Raw genomic sequence first — 19,088 nt, 5'->3', positions numbered from 1 at the left:
AGCAAGATGCATCCTCATTGCAATGTCCACTGAAATAATACAGGTTGACACCAGGAAACATAAACCTCACTGCATCCTTGCTGCTTTCTCAAGTGGGAATCTGTTTAATGTGAAAACCAGGTGATATCTAATCAGCACACAGGTAAGAAGTTAAGAAAATCTTTCTTTAAGGGTGAAGATGTTTCTCACAAAATCGTTGCCCCAATGCATCATTGAAATTCAAGATGGAAAGATGATTTTGAAATATCAATTGTACATTTTGCATTGCTCTTCTGGTGACAATGTAGCTTGCTTTTGTCAATTACCATTTCAGTAATAGGGTAAAGAAAATTAAGTGGATTTCTGAAAGAAAACAATGCTGTCAATATACTATTAAAACAAATTAAAATATAAAAAGTTATTGTACTTTAAGTAAAAATAAAAGAGTCAAAATATCAATTCCAGTTTTGGAAGAATTTAATTAACAAAAAAATAAGTGCACATAGCAGAGGATGGTTTCGATCCACCGACCTCTGGGTTATGGGCCCAGCAAGCTTCCGCTGCGCCACTCTGCTGCTCATGTAAGTGTCAGAGATCCTGAAGTACTCACTCATCATGTGAAAGTACCAATGTGTTTCTTCGTTGGTCAATGGAAGAAAAATCTTGCAAAACTCTCCAGATTATTGCCTTTTTAACCTTTTTCTAGGAAACTTTCTAGATGAATGCTTTTTAGCCTTTGTCAGTACATGCTTTTGCAAGCTGTCTCTGTGGCACAATCGGTTAGCGCATTCGACTGTTAACCGAAAGGTTGGTGGTTCAATCCCCCCAGGGGACGTAATTGACCTTGTGATCAAATTTTGGTGATCTTTAAGTAGACAAGTCAAAATTTCAAACCACCTCTTATAGTGTAGGGTACCTGGCCTTCTCTGATGCAATCAGAGTCAGATTTGATTAAGTCATTTTATAAAAAACAGGAAGCACAATTTAGCATGGGGTTGCAGAGAAAAAAAATTATGCAGGCAGAGAAATCCAATTGAGTGATTAATCAGCTCTCCATTTTATGGCTTTATTTTTATGCTAACACATTTGCTCTCTGAAAAGTGTCCACAAAGCCAAGTCTCTGATTAACACCTTTGTAGGAATGGTTTTTCACCTATTACTGATTAAAACTTGCTTCATTGGAAAGGCAGCAAGATGCATCCTCATTACAATGTCCACTGAAATAATACAGGTTGACACCAGGAAACATAAACCTCACTGCATCCTTGCTGCTTTCTCAAGTGGGAATCTGTTTAATGTGAAAACCAGGTGATATCTAATCAGCACACAGGTTAGAAGTTAAGAAAATCTTTCTTTAAGGGTGAAGATGTTTCTCACAAAATCGTTGCCCCAATGCATCATTGAAATTCAAGATGGAAAGATGATTTTGAAATATCAATTGTACATTTTGCATTGCTCTTCTGGTGACAATGTAGCTTGTTTTTGTCAATTACCATTTCAGTAATAGGGTAAAGAAAATTAAGTGGATTTCTGAAAGAAAACAATGCTGTAAATATACTATTAAAACAAATTAAAATGTTAAAAGTTATTGTACTTTAAGTAAAAATAAAAGAGTCAAAATATCAATTCCAGTTTTGGAAGAATTTAATTAACAAAAAAATAAGTGCACATAGCAGAGGATGGTTTCGATCCACCGACCTCTAGGTTATGGGCCCAGCACGCTTCCGCTGCGCCACTCTACTGCTCATGTAAGCATCAGAGATCCTGAAGTACTCACTCATCATGTGAAAGTACCAATGTGTTTCTTCGTTGGTCAATGGAAGAAAAATCTTGCAAAACTCTCCAGATTATTGCCTTTTTAACCTTTTTCTAGGAAACTTTCTAGATGAATGCTTTTTAGCCTTTGTCAGTACATGCTTTTGCAAGCTGTCTCTGTGGCACAATCGGTTAGTGCATTCGGCTGTTAACCGAAAGGTTGGTGGTTCAATCCCACCCGGGGACGTAATTGACCTTGTGATCAAATTTTGGTGATCTTTAAGTAGACAAGTCAAAATTTCAAACCACCTCTTATAGTGTAGGGTACCTGGCCTTCTCTGATGCAGTCAGATTTGATTAAGTCATTTTATAAAAAACAGGAAGCACAATTTAGCATGGGGTTGCAGAGAAAAAAAATTATGCAGGCAGAGAAATCCAATTGAGTGATTAATCAGCTCTCCATTTTATGGCTTTATTTTTATGCTAACACATTTGCTCTCTGAAAAGTGTCCACAAAGCCAAGTCTCTGATTAACACCTTTGTAGGAATGGTTTTTCACCTATTACTGATTAAAACTTGCTTCATTGGAAAGGCAGCAAGATGCATCCTCATTACAATGTCCACTGAAATAATACAGGTTGACACCAGGAAACATAAACCTCACTGCATCCTTGCTGCTTTCTCAAGTGGGAATCTGTTTAATGTGAAAACCAGGTGATATCTAATCAGCACACAGGTAAGAAGTTAAGAAAATCTTTCTTTAAGGGTGAAGATGTTTCTCACAAAATCGTTGCCCCAATGCATCATTGAAATTCAAGATGGAAAGATGATTTTGAAATATCAATTGTACATTTTGCATTGCTCTTCTGGTGACAATGTAGCTTGTTTTTGTCAATTACCATTTCAGTAATAGGGTAAAGAAAATTAAGTGGATTTCTGAAAGAAAACAATGCTGTCAATATACTATTAAAACAAATTAAAATGTTAAAAGTTATTGTACTTTAAGTAAAAATAAAAGAGTCAAAATATCAATTCCAGTTTTGGAAGAATTTAATTAACAAAAAAATAAGTGCACATAGCAGAGGATGGTTTCAATCCACCGACCTCTGGGTTATGGGCCCAGCACGCTTCCGCTGCGCCACTCTGCTGCTCATGTAAGTGTCAGAGATCCTGAAGTACTCACTCATCATGTGAAAGTACCAATGTGTTTCTTCGTTGGTCAATGGAAGAAAAATCTTGCAAAACTCTCCAGATTATTGCCTTTTTAACCTTTTTCTAGGAAACTTTCTAGATGAATGCTTTTTAGCCTTTGTCAGTACATGCTTTTGCAAGCTGTCTCTGTGGCGCAATCGGTTAGCGCATTTGGCTGTTAACCGAAAGGTTGGTGGTTCAACCCCACCCGGGGACGTAATTGACCTTGTGATCAAATTTTGGTGATCTTTAAGTAGACAAGTCAAAATTTCAAACCACCTCTTATAGTGTAGGGTACCTGGCCTTCTCTGATGCAATCAGAGTCAGATTTGATTAAGTCATTTTATAAAAAACAGGAAGCACAATTTAGCATGGGGTTGCAGAGAAAAAAAATTATGCAGGCAGAGAAATCCAATTGAGTGATTAATCAGCTCTCCATTTTATGGCTTTATTTTTATGCTAACACATTTGCTCTCTGAAAAGTGTCCACAAAGCCAAGTCTCTGATTAACACCTTTGTAGGAATGGTTTTTCACCTATTATTGATTAAAACTTGCTTCATTGGAAAGGCAGCAAGATGCATCCTCATTACAATGTCCACTGAAATAATACAGGTTGACACCAGGAAACATAAACCTCACTGCATCCTTGCTGCTTTCTCAAGTGGGAATCTGTTTAATGTGAAAACCAGGTGATATCTAATCAGCACACAGGTAAGGAGTTAAGAAAATCTTTCTTTAAGGGTGAAGATGTTTCTCACAAAATCGTTGCCCCAATGCATCATTGAAATTCAAGATGGAAAGATGATTTTGAAATATCAATTGTACATTTTGCATTGCTCTTCTGGTGACAATGTAGCTTGTTTTTGTCAATTACCATTTCAGTAATAGGGTAAAGAAAATTAAGTGGATTTCTGAAAGAAAACAATGCTGTCAATATACTATTAAAACAAATTAAAATGTTAAAAGTTATTGTACTTTAAGTAAAAATAAAAGAGTCAAAATATCAATTCCAGTTTTGGAAGAATTTAATTAACAAAAAAATAAGTGCACATAGCAGAGGATGGTTTCGATCCACCGACCTCTGGGTTATGGGCCCAGCACGCTTCCGCTGCACCACTCTGCTACTCATGTGAATGTCAGAGATCCTGAAGTACTCACTCATCATGTGAAAGTACCAATGTGTTTCTTCGTTGGTCAATGGAAGAAAAATCTTGCATAACTCTCCAGATTATTGCCTTTTTAACCTTTTTCTAGGAAACTTTCTAGATGAATGCTTTTTAGCCTCTGTCAGTACATGCTTTTGCAAGCTGTCTCTGTGGCGCAATCGGTTAGCGCATTCGGCTGTTAACCGAAAGGTTGGTGGTTCAATCCCACCCAGGGGACGTAATTGACCTTGTGATCAAATTTTGGTGATCTTTTAGTAGACAAGTCAAAATTTCAAACCACCTCTTATAGTGTAGGGTACCTGGCCTTCTCTGATGCAATCAGAGTCAGATTTGATTAAGTCATTTTATAAAAAACAGGAAGCACAATTTAGCATGGGGTTGCAGAGAAAAAAAATTATGCAGGCAGAGAAATCCAATTGAGTGATTAATCAGCTCTCCATTTTATGGCTTTATTTTTATGCTAACACATTTGCTCTCTGAAAAGTGTCCACAAAGCCAAGTCTCTGATTAACACCTTTGTAGGAATGGTTTTTCACCTATTACTGATTAAAACTTGCTTCATTGGAAAGGCAGCAAGATGCATCCTCATTACACTGTCCACTGAAATAATACAGGTTGACACCAGGAAACATAAACCTCACTGCATCCTTGCTGCTTTCTCAAGTGGGAATCTGTTTAATGTGAAAACCAGGTGATATCTAATCAGCACACAGGTAAGAAGTTAAGAAAATCTTTCTTTAAGGGTGAAGATGTTTCTCACAAAATCGTTGCCCCAATGCATCATTGAAATTCAAGATGGAAAGATGATTTTGAAATATCAATTGTACATTTTGCATTGCTCTTCTGGTGACAATGTAGCTTGTTTTTGTCAATTACCATTTCAGTAATAGGGTAAAGAAAATTAAGTGGATTTCTGAAAGAAAACAATGCTGTCAATATACTATTAAAACAAATTAAAATGTTAAAAGTTATTGTACTTTAAGTAAAAATAAAAGAGTCAAAATATCAATTCCAGTTTTGGAAGAATTTAATTAACAAAAAAATAAGTGCACATAGCAGAGAATGGTTTCGATCCACCGACCTCTGGGTTATGGGCCCAGCACGCTTCCGCTGCGCCACTCTGCTGCTCATGTAAGTGTCAGAGATCCTGAAGTACTCACTCATCATGTGAAAGTACCAATGTATTTCTTCGTTGGTCAATGGAAGAAAAATCTTGCAAAACTCTCCAGATTATTGCCTTTTTAACCTTTTTCTAGGAAACTTTCTAGATGAATGCTTTTTAGCCTTTGTCAGTACATGCTTTTGCAAGCTGTCTCTGTGGCGCAATCGGTTAGTGCATTCGGCTGTTAACCGAAAGGCTGGTGGTTCAATCCCACCCGGGGACGTAATTGACCTTGTGATCAAATTTTGGTGATCTTTAAGTAGACAAGTCAAAATTTCAAACCACCTCTTATAGTGTAGGGTACCTGGCCTTCTCTGATGCAATCAGAGTCAGATTTGATTAAGTCATTTTATAAAAAACAGGAAGCACAATTTAGCATGGGGTTGCAGAGAAAAAAAATTATGCAGGCAGAGAAATCCAATTGAGTGATTAATCAGCTCTCCATTTTATGGCTTTATTTTTATGCTAACACATTTGCTCTCTGAAAAGTGTCCACAAAGCCAAGTCTCTGATTAACACCTTTGTAGGAATGGTTTTTCACCTATTACTGATTAAAACTTGCTTCATTGGAAAGGCAGCAAGATGCATCCTCATTACAATGTCCACTGAAATAATACAGGTTGACACCAGGAAACATAAACCTCACTGCATATTTGCTGCTTTCTCAAGTGGGAATCTGTTTAATGTGAAAACCAGGTGATATCTAATCAGCACACAGGTAAGAAGTTAAGAAAATCTTTCTTTAAGGGTGAAGATGTTTCTCACAAAATCGTTGCCCCAATGCATCATTGAAATTCAAGATGGAAAGATGATTTTGAAATATCAATTGTACATTTTGCATTGCTCTTCTGGTGACAATGTAGCTTGTTTTTGTCAATTACCATTTCAGTAATAGGGTAAAGAAAATTAAGTGGATTTCTGAAAGAAAACAATGCTGTCAATATACTATTAAAACAAATTAAAATGTTAAAAGTTATTGTACTTTAAGTAAAAATAAAAGAGTCAAAATATCAATTCCAGTTTTGGAAGAATTTAATTAACAAAAAAATAAGTGCACATAGCAGAGGATGGTTTCGATCCACCGACCTCTGGGTTATAGGCCCAGCACGCTACCGCTGCGCCACTCTGCTGCTCATGTAAGTGTCAGAGATCCTGAAGTACTCACTCATCATGTGAAAGTACCAATGTGTTTCTTCGTTGGTCAATGGAAGAAAAATCTTGCAAAACTCTCCAGATTATTGCCTTTTTAACCTTTTTCTAGGAAACTTTCTAGATGAATGCTTTTTAGCCTTTGTCAGTACATGCTTTTACAAGCTGTCTCTGTGGCGCAATCGGTTAGCGCATTCGGCTGTTAATCGAAAGGTTGGTGGTTCAATCCCACCCGAGGACGTAATTGACCTTGTAATCAAATTTTGGTGATCTTTAAGTAGACAAGTCAAAATTTCAAACCACCTCTTATAGTGTAGGGTACCTGGCCTTCTCTGATGCAATCAGAGTCAGATTTGATTAAGTCATTTTATAAAAAACAGGAAGCACAATTTAGCATGGGGTTGCAGAGAAAAAAAATTATGCAGGCAGAGAAATCCAATTGAGTGATTAATCAGCTCTCCATTTTATGGCTTTATTTTTATGCTAACACATTTGCTCTCTGAAAAGTGTCCACAAAGCCAAGTCTCTGATTAACACCTTTGTAGGAATGGTTTTTCACCTATTACTGATTAAAACTTGCTTCATTGGAAAGGCAGCAAGATGCATCCTCATTACAATGTCCACTGAAATAATACAGGTTGACACCAGGAAACATAAACCTCACTGCATATTTGCTGCTTTCTCAAGTGGGAATCTGTTTAATGTGAAAACCAGGTGATATCTAATCAGCACACAGGTAAGAAGTTAAGAAAATCTTTCTTTAAGGGTGAAGATGTTTCTCACAAAATCGTTGCCCCAATGCATCATTGAAATTCAAGATGGAAAGATGATTTTGAAATATCAATTGTACATTTTGCATTGCTCTTCTGGTGACAATGTAGCTTGTTTTTGTCAATTACCATTTCAGTAATAGGGTAAAGAAAATTAAGTGGATTTCTGAAAGAAAACAATGCTGTCAATATACTATTAAAACAAATTAAAATGTTAAAAGTTATTGTACTTTAAGTAAAAATAAAAGAGTCAAAATATCAATTCCAGTTTTGGAAGAATTTAATTAACAAAAAAATAAGTGCACATATCAGAGGATGGTTTCGATCCACCGACCTCTAGGTTATGGGCCCAGCACGCTTCTGCTGCGCCACTCTGCTGCTCATGTAAGTGTCAGAGATCCTGAAGTACTCACTCATCATGTGAAAGTACCAATGTGTTTCTTCGTTGGTCAATGGAAGAAAAATCTTGCAAAACTCTCCAGATTATTGCCTTTTTAACCTTTTTCTAGGAAACTTTCTAGATGAATGCTTTTTAGCCTTTGTCAGTACATGCTTTTGCAAGCTGTCTCTGTGGCGCAATCGGTTAGCGCATTTGGCTGTTAACCGAAAGGTTGGTGGTTCAACCCCACCCGGGGACGTAATTGACCTTGTGATCAAATTTTGGTGATCTTTAAGTAGACAAGTCAAAATTTCAAATCACCTCTTATAGTGTAGGGTACCTGGCCTTCTCTCATGCAATCAGAGTCAGATTTGATTAAGTCATTTTATAAAAAACAGGAAGCACAATTTAGCATGGGGTTGCAGAGAAAAAAAATTATGCAGGCAGAGAAATCCAATTGAGTGATTAATCAGCTCTCCATTTTATGACTTTATTTTTATGCTAACACATTTGCTCTCTGAAAAGTGTCCACAAAGCCAAGTCTCTGATTAACACCTTTGTAGGAATGGTTTTTCACCTATTACTGATTAAAACTTGCTTCATTGGAAAGGCAGCAAGATGCATCCTCATTACAATGTCCACTGAAATAATACAGGTTGACACCAGGAAACATAAACCTCACTGCATATTTGCTGCTTTCTCAAGTGGGAATCTGTTTAATGTGAAAACCAGGTGATATCTAATCAGCACACAGGTAAGAAGTTAAGAAAATCTTTCTTTAAGGGTGAAGATGTTTCTCACAAAATCGTTGCCCCAATGCATCATTGAAATTCAAGATGGAAAGATGATTTTGAAATATCAATTGTACATTTTGCATTGCTCTTCTGGTGACAATGTAGCTTGTTTTTGTCAATTACCATTTCAGTAATAGGGTAAAGAAAATTAAGTGGATTTCTGAAAGAATACAATGCTGTCAATATACTATTAAAACAAATTAAAATGTAAAAAGTTATTGTACTTTAAGTAAAAATAAAAGAGTCAAAATATCAATTCCAGTTTTGGAAGAATTTAATTAACAAAAAAATAAGTGCACATAGCAGAGGATGGTTTCGATCCACCGACCTCTAGGTTATGGGCCCAGCACGCTTCCGCTGCGCCACTCTGCTGCTCATGTAAGTGTCAGAGATCCTGAAGTACTCACTCATCATGTGAAAGTACCAATGTGTTTCTTCGTTGGTCAATGGAAGAAAAATCTTGCAAAACTCTCCAGATTATTGCCTTTTTAACCTTTTTCTAGGAAACTTTCTAGATGAATGCTTTTTTGCCATTGTCAGTACATGCTTTTGCAAGCTGTCTCTGTGGCGCAATCAGTTAGCGCATTCGGCTGTTAACCGAAAGGTTGGTGGTTCAATCCCACCCGGGGACGTAATTGACATTGTGATCAAATTTTGGTGATCTTTAAGTAGACAAGTCAAAATTTCAAACAACCTCTTATAGTGTAGGGTACCTGGCCTTCTCTGATATAATCAGAGTCAGATTTGATTAAGTCATTTTATAAAAAACAGGAAGCACAATTTAGCATGGGGTTGCAGAGAAAAAAAATTATGCAGGCAGAGAAATCCAATTGAGTGATTAATCAGCTCTCCATTTTATGGCTTTATTTTTATGCTAACACATTTGCTCTATGAAAAGTGTCCACAAAGCCAAGTCTCTGATTAACACCTTTGTAGGAATGGTTTTTCACCTATTACTGATTAAAACTTGCTTCATTGGAAAGGCAGCAAGATGCATCCTCATTACAATGTCCACTGAAATAATACAGGTTGACACCAGGAAACATAAACCTCACTGCATCCTTGCTGCTTTCTCAAGTGGGAATCTGTTTAATGTGAAAACCAGGTGATATCTAATCAGCACACAGGTAAGAAGTTAAGAAAATCTTTCTTTAAGGGTGAAGATGTTTCTCACAAAATCGTTGCCCCAATGCATCATTGAAATTCAAGATGGAAAGATGATTTTGAAATATTAATTGTACATTTTGCATTGCTCTTCTGGTGACAATGTAGCTTGTTTTTGTCAATTACCATTTCAGTAATAGGGCAAAGAAAATTAAGTGGATTTCTGAAAGAAAACAATGCTGTCAATATACTATTAAAACAAATTAAAATGTTAAAAGTTATTGTACTTTAAGTAAAAATAAAAGAGTCAAAATATCAATTCCCGTTTTGGAAGAATTTAATTAACAAAAAAATAAGTGCACATAGCAGAGGATGGTTTCGATCCACCGACCTCTGGGTCATGGGCCCAGCACGCTTCCGCTGCGCCACTCTGCTGCTCATGTAAGTATCAGAGATCCTGAAGTACTCACTCATCATGTGAAAGTACCAATGTGTTTCTTCGTTGGTCAATGGAAGAAAAATCTTGCAAAACTCTCCAGATTATTGCCTTTTTAACCTTTTTCTAGGAAACTTTCTAGATGAATGCTTTTTAGCCTTTGTCAGTACATGCTTTTGCAAGCTGTCTCTGTGGCGCAATCGGTTAGCGCATTCGGCTGTTAACCGAAAGGTTGGTGGTTCAATCCCACCCGGGGACGTAATTGACCTTGTGATCAAATTTTGGTGATCTTTAAGTAGACAAGTCAAAATTTCAAACCACCTCTTATAGTGTAGGGTACCTGGCCTTCTCTGATGCAATCAGAGTCAGATTTGATTAAGTCATTTTATAAAAAACAGGAAGCACAATTTAGCATGGGGTTGCAGAGAAAAAAAATTATGCAGGCAGAGAAATCCAATTGAGTGATTAATCAGCTCTCCATTTTATGGCTTTATTTTTATGCTAACACATTTGCTCTCTGAAAAGTGTCCACAAAGCCAAGTCTCTGATTAACACCTTTGTAGGAATGGTTTTTCACCTATTACTGATTAAAACTTGCTTCATTGGAAAGGCAATGCATCCTCATTACAATGTCCACTGAAATAATACAGGTTGACACCAGGAAACATAAACCTCACTGCATCCTTGCTGCTTTCTCAAGTGGGAATCTGTTTAATGTGAAAACCAGGTGATATCTAATCAGCACACAGGTAAGAAGTTAAGAAAATCTTTCTTTAAGGGTGAAGATGTTTCTCACAAAATCGTTGCCCCAATGCATCATTGAAATTCAAGATGGAAAGATGATTTTGAAATATTAATTGTACATTTTGCATTGCTCTTCTGGTGACAATGTAGCTTGTTTTTGTCAATTACCATTTCAGTAATAGGGTAAAGAAAATTAAGTGGATTTCTGAAAGAAAACAATGCTGTCAATATACTATTAAAACAAATTAAAATGTTAAAAGTTATTGTACTTTAAGTAAAAATAAAAGAGTCAAAATATCAATTCCCGTTTTGGAAGAATTTAATTAACAAAAAAATAAGTGCACATAGCAGAGGATGGTTTCGATCCACCGACCTCTGGGTCATGGGCCCAGCACGCTTCCGCTGCGCCACTCTGCTGCTCATGTAAGTATCAGAGATCCTGAAGTACTCACTCATCATGTGAAAGTACCAATGTGTTTCTTCGTTGGTCAATGGAAGAAAAATCTTGCAAAACTCTCCAGATTATTGCCTTTTTAACCTTTTTCTAGGAAACTTTCTAGATGAATGCTTTTTAGCCTTTGTCAGTACATGCTTTTGCAAGCTGTCTCTGTGGCGCAATCGGTTAGCGCATTCGGCTGTTAACCGAAAGGTTGGTGGTTCAATCCCACCCGGGGACGTAATTGACCTTGTGATCAAATTTTGGTGATCTTTAAGTAGACAAGTCAAAATTTCAAACCACCTCTTATAGTGTAGGGTACCTGGCCTTCTCTGATGCAATCAGAGTCAGATTTGATTAAGTCATTTTATAAAAAACAGGAAGCACAATTTAGCATGGGGTTGCAGAGAAAAAAAATTATGCAGGCAGAGAAATCCAATTGAGTGATTAATCAGCTCTCCATTTTATGGCTTTATTTTTATGCTAACACATTTGCTCTCTGAAAAGTGTCCACAAAGCCAAGTCTCTGATTAACACCTTTGTAGGAATGGTTTTTCACCTATTACTGATTAAAACTTGCTTCATTGGAAAGGCAATGCATCCTCATTACAATGTCCACTGAAATAATACAGGTTGACACCAGGAAACATAAACCTCACTGCATCCTTGCTGCTTTCTCAAGTGGGAATCTGTTTAATGTGAAAACCAGGTGATATCTAATCAGCACACAGGTAAGAAGTTAAGAAAATCTTTCTTTAAGGGTGAAGATGTTTCTCACAAAATCGTTGCCCCAATGCATTATTGAAATTCAAGATGGAAAGATGATTTTGAAAAATCAATTGTACATTTTGCATTGCTCTTCTGGTGACAATGTAGCTTGTTTTTGTCAATTACCATTTCAGTAATAGGGTAAAGAAAATTAAGTGGATTTCTGAAAGAAAACAATGCTGTCAATATACTATTAAAACAAATTAAAATGTTAAAAGTTATTGTACTTTAAGTAAAAATAAAAGAGTCAAAATATCAATTCCAGTTTTGGAAGAATTTAATTAACAAAAAAATAAGTGCACATAGCAGAGGATGGTTTCGATCCACCGACCTCTGGGTTATGGGCCCAGCACGCTTCCGCTGCGCTACTCTGCTGCTCATGTAAGTGTCAGAGATCCTGAAGTACTCACTCATCATGTGAAAGTACCAATGTGTTTCTTCGTTGGTCAATGGAAGAAAAATCTTGCAAAACTCTCCAGATTATTGCCTTTTTAACCTTTTTCTAGGAAACTTTCTAGATGAATGCTTTTTAGCCTTTGTCAGTACATGCTTTTGCAAGCTCTCTCTGTGGCGCAATCAGTTAGCGCATTCGGCTGTTAACCGAAAGGTTGGTGGTTCAATCCCACCCGGGGACGTAATTGACCTTGTGATCAAATTTTAGTGATCTTTAAGTAGACAAGTCAAAATTTCAAACCACCTCTTATAGTGTAGGGTACCTGGCCTTCTCTGATGCAATCAGAGTCAGATTTGATTAAGTCATTTTATAAAAAACAGGAAGCACAATTTAGCATGGGGTTGCAGAGAAAAAAAATTATGCAGGCAGAGAAATCCAATTAAGTGATTAATCAGCTCTCCATTTTATGGCTTTATTTTTATGCTAACACATTTGCTCTCTGAAAAGTGTCCACAAAGCCAAGTCTCTGATTAACACCTTTGTAGGAATGGTTTTTCACCTATTACTGATTAAAACTTGCTTCATTGGAAAGGCAGCAAGATGCATCCTCATTACAATGTCCACTGAAATAATACAGGTTGACACCAGGAAACATAAACCTCACTGCATCCTTGCTGCTTTCTCAAGTGGGAATCTGTTTAATGTGAAAACCAGGTGATATCTAATCAGCACACAGGTAAGAAGTTAAGAAAATCTTTCTTTAAGGGTGAAGATGTTTCTCACAAAATCGTTGCCCCAATGCATCATTGAAATTCAAGATGGAAAGATGATTTTGAAATATTAATTGTACATTTTGCATTGCTCTTCTGGTGACAATGTAGCTTGTTTTTGTCAATTACCATTTCAGTAATAGGGTAAAGAAAATTAAGTGGATTTCTGAAAGAAAACAATGCTGTCAATATACTATTAAAACAAATTAAAATGTTAAAAGTTATTGTACTTTAAGTAAAAATAAAAGAGTCAAAATATCAATTCCCGTTTTGGAAGAATATAATTAACAAAAAAATAAGTGCACATAGCAGAGGATGGTTTCGATCCACCGACCTCTGGGTTATGGGCCCAGCACGCTTCCGCTGCGCCACTCTGCTGCTCAGGTAAGTGTCAGAGATCCTGAAGTACTCACTCATCATGTGAAAGTACCAATGTGTTTCTTCGTTGGTCAATGGAAGAAAAATCTTGCAAAACTCTCCAGATTATTGCCTTTTTAACCTTTTTCTAGGAAACTTTCTAGATGAATGCTTTTTAGCCTTTGTCAGTACATGCTTTTGCAAGCTGTCTCTGTGGTGCAATCGGTTAGCGCATTCGGCTGTTAACCGAAAGGTTGGTGGTTCAATCCCACCCGGGGATGTAATTGACCTTGTGATCAAATTTTGGTGATCTTTAAGTAGACAAGTCAAAATTTCAAACCACCTCTTATAGTGTAGGGTACCTGGCCTTCTCTGATGCAATCAGAGTCAGATTTGATTAAGTCATTTTATAAAAAACAGGAAGCACAATTTAGTATGGGGTTGCAGAGAAAAAAAATTATGCAGGCAGAGAAATCCAATTGAGTGATTAATCAGCTCTCCATTTTATGGCTTTATTTTTATGCTAACACATTTGCTCTCTGAAAAGTGTCCACAAAGCCAAGTCTCTGATTAACACCTTTGTAGGAATGGTTTTTCACCTATTACTGATTAAAACTTGCTTCATTGGAAAGGCAGCAAGATGCATCCTCATTACAATGTCCACTGAAATAATACAGGTTGACACCAGGAAACATAAACCTCACTGCATCCTTGCTGCTTTCTCAAGTGGGAATCTGTTTAATGTGAAAACCAGGTGATATCTAATCAGCACACAGGTAAGAAGTTAAGAAAATCTTTCTTTAAGGGTGAAGATGTTTCTCACAAAATCGTTGCCCCAATGCATCATTGAAATTCAAGATGGAAAGATGATTTTGAAATATTAATTGTACATTTTGCATTGCTCTTCTGGTGACAATGTAGCTTGTTTTTGTCAATTACCATTTCAGTAATAGGGTAAAGAAAATTAAGTGGATTTCTGAAAGAAAACAATGCTGTCAATATACTATTAAAACAAATTAAAATGTTAAAAGTTATTGTACTTTAAGTAAAAATAAAAGAGTCAAAATATCAATTCCCGTTTTGGAAGAATTTAATTAACAAAAAAATAAGTGCACATAGCAGAGGATGGTTTCGATCCACCGACCTCTGGGTTATGGGCCCAGCACGCTTCCGCTGCGCCACTCTGCTGCTCATATAAGTGTCAGAGATCCTGAAGTACTCACTCATCATGTGAAAGTACCAATGTGTTTCTTCGTTGGTCAATGGAAGAAAAATCTTGCAAAACTCTCCAGATTATTGCCTTTTTAACCTTTTTCTAGGAAACTTTCTAGATGAATGCTTTTTAGCCTTTGTCAGTACATGCTTTTGCAAGCTGTCGCTGTGGCGCAATCGGTTAGCGCATTCGGCTGTTAACCGAAAGGTTGGTGGTTCAATCCCACCCGGGGACGTAATTGACCTTGTGATCAAATTTTGGTGATCTTTAAGTAGACAAGTCAAAATTTCAAACCACCTCTTATAGTGTAGGGTACCTGGCCTTCTCTGATGCAGTCAGATTTGATTAAGTCATTTTATAAAAAACAGGAAGCACAATTTAGCATGGGGTTGCAGAGAAAAAAAATTATGCAGGCAGAGAAATCCAATTGAGTGATTAATCAGCTCTCCATTTTATGGCTTTATTTTTATGCTAACACATTTGCTCTCTGAAAAGTGTCCACAAAGCCAAGTCTCTGATTAACACCTTTGTAGGAATGGTTTTTCACCTATTACTGATTAAAACTTGCTTCATTGGAAAGGCAGCAAGATGCATCCTCATTACAATGTCCACTGAAATAATACAGGTTGACACCAGGAAACATAAACCTCACTGCATCCTTGCTGCTTTCTCAAGTGGGAATCTGTTTAATGTGAAAACCAGGTGATATCTAATCAGCACACAGGTAAGAAGTTAAGAAAATCTTTCTTTAAGGGTGAAGATGTTTCTCACAAAATCGTTGCCCCAATGCATCATTGAAATTCAAGATGGAAAGATGATTTTGAAATATCAATTGTACATTTTGCATTGCTCTTCTGGTGACAATGTAGCTTGTTTTTGTCAATTACCATTTCAGTAATAGGGTAAAGAAAATTAAGTGGATTTCTGAAAGAAAACAATGCTGTCAATATACTATTAAAACAAATTAAAATGTTAAAAGTTATTGTACTTTAAGTAAAAATAAAAGAGTCAAAATATCAATTCCAGTTTTGGAAGAATTTAATTAACAAAAAAATAAGTGCACATAGCAGAGGATGGTTTCGATCCACCGACCTCTGGGTTATGGGCCCAGCACGCTTCCGCTGCGCTACTCTGCTGCTCATGTAAGTGTCAGAGATCCTGAAGTACTCACTCATCATGTGAAAGTACCAATGTGTTTCTTCGTTGGTCAATGGAAGAAAAATCTTGCAAAACTCTCCAGATTATTGCCTTTTTAACCTTTTTCTAGGAAACTTTCTAGATGAATGCTTTTTAGCCTTTGTCAGTACATGCTTTTGCAAGCTGTCTCTGTGGCGCAATCGGTTAGCGCATTCGGCTGTTAACCGAAAGGTTGGTGGTTCAATCCCACCCGGGGACGTAATTGACCTTGTGATCAAATTTTGGTGATCTTTAAGTAGACAAGTCAAAATTTCAAACCACCTCTTATAGTGTAGGGTACCTGGCCTTCTCTGATGCAATCAGAGTCAGATTTGATTAAGTCATTTTATAAAAAACAGGAAGCACAATTTAGCATGGGGTTGCAGAGAAAAAAAATTATGCAGGCAGAGAAATCCAATTAAGTGATTAATCAGCTCTCCATTTTATGGCTTTATTTTTATGCTAACACATTTGCTCTCTGAAAAGTGTCCACAAAGCCAAGTCTCTGATTAACACCTTTGTAGGAATGGTTTTTCACCTATTACTGATTAAAACTTGCTTCATTGGAAAGGCAGCAAGATGCATCCTCATTACAATGTCCACTGAAATAATACAGGTTGACACCAGGAAACATAAACCTCACTGCATCCTTGCTGCTTTCTCAAGTGGGAATCTGTTTAATGTGAAAACCAGGTGATATCTAATCAGCACACAGGTAAGAAGTTAAGAAAATCTTTCTTTAAGGGTGAAGATGTTTCTCACAAAATCGTTGCCCCAATGCATCATTGAAATTCAAGATGGAAAGATGATTTTGAAATATCAATTGTACATTTTGCATTGCTCTTCTGGTGACAATGTAGCTTGTTTTTGTCAATTACCATTTCAGTAATAGGGTAAAGAAAATTAAGTGGATTTCTGAAAGAAAACAATGCTGTCAATATACTATTAAAACAAATTAAAATGTTAAAAGTTATTGTACTTTAAGTAAAAATAAAAGAGTCAAAATATCAATTCCCGTTTTGGAAGAATTTAATTAACAAAAAAATAAGTGCACATAGCAGAGGATGGTTTCGATCCACCGACCTCTGGGTTATGGGCCCAGCACGCTTCCGCTGCGCCACTCTGCTGCTCATGTAAGTGTCAGAGATCCTGAAGTACTCACTCATCATGTGAAAGTACCAATGTGTTTCTTCGTTGGTCAATGGAAGAAAAATCTTGCAAAACTCTCCAGATTATTGCCTTTTTAACCTTTTTCTAGGAAACTTTCTAGATGAATGCTTTTTAGCCTTTGTCAGTACATGCTTTTGCAAGCTGTCTCTGTGGCGCAATCGGTTAGCGCATTCGGCTGTTAACCGAAAGGTTGGTGGTTCAATCCCACCCGGGGACGTAATTGACCTTGTGATCAAATTTTGGTGATCTTTAAGTAGACAAGTCAAAATTTCAAACCACCTCTTATAGTGTAGGGTACCTGGCCTTCTCTGATGCAGTCAGATTTGATTAAGTCATTTTATAAAAAACAGGAAGCACAATTTAGCATGGGGTTGCAGAGAAAAAAAATGATGCAGGCAGAGAAATCCAATTGAGTGATTAATCAGCTCTCCATTTTATGGCTTTATTTTTATGCTAACACATTTGCTCTCTGAAAAGTGTCCACAAAGCCAAGTCTCTGATTAACACCTTTGTAGGAATGGTTTTTCACCTATTACTGATTAAAACTTGCTTCATTGGAAAGGCAGCAAGATGCATCCTCATTACAATGTCCACTGAAATAATACAGGTTGACACCAGGAAACATAAACCTCACTGCATCCTTGCTGCTTTCTCAAGTGGGAATCTGTTTAATGTGAAAACCAGGTGATATCTAATCAGCACACAGGTAAGAAGTTAAGAAAATCTTTCTTTAAGGGTGAAGATGTTTCTCACAAAATCGTTGCCCCAATGCATCATTGAAATTCAAGATGGAAAGATGATTTTGAAATATCAATTGTACATTTTGCATTGCTCTTCTGGTGACAATGTAGCTTGTTTTTGTCAATTACCATTTCAGTAATAGGGTAAAGAAAATTAAGTGGATTTCTGAAAGAAAACAATGCTGTCAATATACTATTAAAACAAATTAAAATGTTAAAAGTTATTGTACTTTAAGTAAAAATAAAAGAGTCAAAATATCAATTCCCGTTTTGGAAGAATTTAATTAACAAAAAAATAAGTGCACATAGCAGAGGATGGTTTCGACCCACCGACCTCTGGGTTATGGGCCCAGCACGCTTACGCTGCGCCACTCTGCTGCTCATGTAAGTGTCAGAGATCCTGAAGTACTCACTCATCATGTGAAAGTACCAATGTGTTTCTTCGTTGGTCAATGGAAGAAAAATCTTGCAAAACTCTCCAGATTATTGCCTTTTTAACCTTTTTCTAGGAAACTTTCTAGATGAATGCTTTTTAGCCTTTGTCAGTACATGCTTTTGCAAGCTGTCTCTGTGGCGCAATCGGTTAGCGCATTCGGCTGTTAACCGAAAGGTTGGTGGTTCAATCCCACCCGGGGACGTAATTGACCTTGTGATCAAATTTTGGTGATCTTTAAGTAGACAAGTCAAAATTTCAAACCACCTCTTATAGTGTAGGGTACCTGGCCTTCTCTGATGCAGTCAGATTTGATTAAGTCATTTTATAAAAAACAGGAAGCACAATTTAGCATGGGGTTGCAGAGAAAAAAAATTATGCAGGCAGAGAAATCCAATTGAGTGATTAATCAGCTCTCCATTTTATGGCTTTATTTTTATGCTAACACATTTGCTCTCTGAAAAGTGTCCACAAAGCCAAGTCTCTGATTAACACCTTTGTAGGAATGGTTTTTCACCTATTACTGATTAAAACTTGCTTCATTGGAAAGGCAGCAAGATGCATCCTCATTACAATGTCCACTGAAATAATACAGGTTGACACCAGGAAACATAAACCTCACTGCATCCTTGCTGCTTTCTCAAGTGGGAATCTGTTTAATGTGAAAACCAGGTGATATCTAATCAGCACACAGGTAAGAAGTTAAGAAAATCTTTCTTTAAGGGTGAAGATGTTTCTCACAAAATCGTTGCCCCAATACATCATTGAAATTCAAGCTGGAAAGATGATTTTGAAATATCAATTGTACATTTTGCATTGCTCTTCTGGTGACAATGTAGCTTGTTTTTGTCAATTACCATTTCAGTAATAGGGTAAAGAAAATTAAGTGGATTTCTGAAAGAAAACAATGCTGTCAATATACTATTAAAACAAATTAAAATGTTAAAAGTTATTGTACTTTAAGTAAAAATAAAAGAGTCAAAATATCAATTCCAGTTTTG

The 19,088-nt window shown here is 36.7% G+C and overlaps 15 non-coding genes across 15 annotated transcripts; 12 read left to right on the top strand and 3 right to left on the bottom strand.

Moving 5' to 3' along the window:
* Positions 1–1,907: 1,907 nt before the first annotated feature.
* On the top strand, positions 1,908–1,981 carry TRNAN-GUU (transfer RNA asparagine (anticodon GUU)). Its single transcript has one exon. It is a non-coding gene; the product is annotated as a tRNA-Asn (tRNA).
* Positions 1,982–3,068: 1,087 nt separating this feature from the next.
* Positions 3,069–3,142, top strand: TRNAN-GUU (transfer RNA asparagine (anticodon GUU)). Its single transcript has one exon. It is a non-coding gene; the product is annotated as a tRNA-Asn (tRNA).
* Positions 3,143–4,235: 1,093 nt separating this feature from the next.
* On the top strand, positions 4,236–4,310 carry TRNAN-GUU (transfer RNA asparagine (anticodon GUU)). Its single transcript has one exon. It is a non-coding gene; the product is annotated as a tRNA-Asn (tRNA).
* A 1,093-nt stretch (positions 4,311–5,403) lies between these two features.
* On the top strand, positions 5,404–5,477 carry TRNAN-GUU (transfer RNA asparagine (anticodon GUU)). The gene has a single exon. It is a non-coding gene; the product is annotated as a tRNA-Asn (tRNA).
* Positions 5,478–7,737: 2,260 nt separating this feature from the next.
* On the top strand, positions 7,738–7,811 carry TRNAN-GUU (transfer RNA asparagine (anticodon GUU)). Its single transcript has one exon. It is a non-coding gene; the product is annotated as a tRNA-Asn (tRNA).
* A 1,093-nt stretch (positions 7,812–8,904) lies between these two features.
* On the top strand, positions 8,905–8,978 carry TRNAN-GUU (transfer RNA asparagine (anticodon GUU)). The gene has a single exon. It is a non-coding gene; the product is annotated as a tRNA-Asn (tRNA).
* Positions 8,979–10,071: 1,093 nt separating this feature from the next.
* TRNAN-GUU (transfer RNA asparagine (anticodon GUU)) lies at positions 10,072–10,145 on the top strand. Its single transcript has one exon. It is a non-coding gene; the product is annotated as a tRNA-Asn (tRNA).
* Positions 10,146–11,233: 1,088 nt separating this feature from the next.
* Positions 11,234–11,307, top strand: TRNAN-GUU (transfer RNA asparagine (anticodon GUU)). The gene has a single exon. It is a non-coding gene; the product is annotated as a tRNA-Asn (tRNA).
* A 1,997-nt stretch (positions 11,308–13,304) lies between these two features.
* Positions 13,305–13,376, bottom strand: TRNAM-CAU (transfer RNA methionine (anticodon CAU)). Its single transcript has one exon. It is a non-coding gene; the product is annotated as a tRNA-Met (tRNA).
* Positions 13,377–14,471: 1,095 nt separating this feature from the next.
* On the bottom strand, positions 14,472–14,543 carry TRNAM-CAU (transfer RNA methionine (anticodon CAU)). The gene has a single exon. It is a non-coding gene; the product is annotated as a tRNA-Met (tRNA).
* A 186-nt stretch (positions 14,544–14,729) lies between these two features.
* On the top strand, positions 14,730–14,803 carry TRNAN-GUU (transfer RNA asparagine (anticodon GUU)). The gene has a single exon. It is a non-coding gene; the product is annotated as a tRNA-Asn (tRNA).
* A 1,087-nt stretch (positions 14,804–15,890) lies between these two features.
* TRNAN-GUU (transfer RNA asparagine (anticodon GUU)) lies at positions 15,891–15,964 on the top strand. Its single transcript has one exon. It is a non-coding gene; the product is annotated as a tRNA-Asn (tRNA).
* An 835-nt stretch (positions 15,965–16,799) lies between these two features.
* On the bottom strand, positions 16,800–16,871 carry TRNAM-CAU (transfer RNA methionine (anticodon CAU)). Its single transcript has one exon. It is a non-coding gene; the product is annotated as a tRNA-Met (tRNA).
* A 186-nt stretch (positions 16,872–17,057) lies between these two features.
* TRNAN-GUU (transfer RNA asparagine (anticodon GUU)) lies at positions 17,058–17,131 on the top strand. The gene has a single exon. It is a non-coding gene; the product is annotated as a tRNA-Asn (tRNA).
* A 1,087-nt stretch (positions 17,132–18,218) lies between these two features.
* On the top strand, positions 18,219–18,292 carry TRNAN-GUU (transfer RNA asparagine (anticodon GUU)). The gene has a single exon. It is a non-coding gene; the product is annotated as a tRNA-Asn (tRNA).
* Positions 18,293–19,088: the final 796 nt, after the last annotated feature.

The sequence above is a fragment of the Pseudophryne corroboree genome, chromosome 4 (genome assembly GCF_028390025.1).
Source record: "Pseudophryne corroboree isolate aPseCor3 chromosome 4, aPseCor3.hap2, whole genome shotgun sequence".
In the NCBI taxonomy this organism is placed as follows: Eukaryota; Metazoa; Chordata; class Amphibia; order Anura; family Myobatrachidae; genus Pseudophryne; species Pseudophryne corroboree.
Note: the sequence above shows the minus strand (reverse complement) of the source record. Positions and strands in the feature narration are given on the sequence as shown.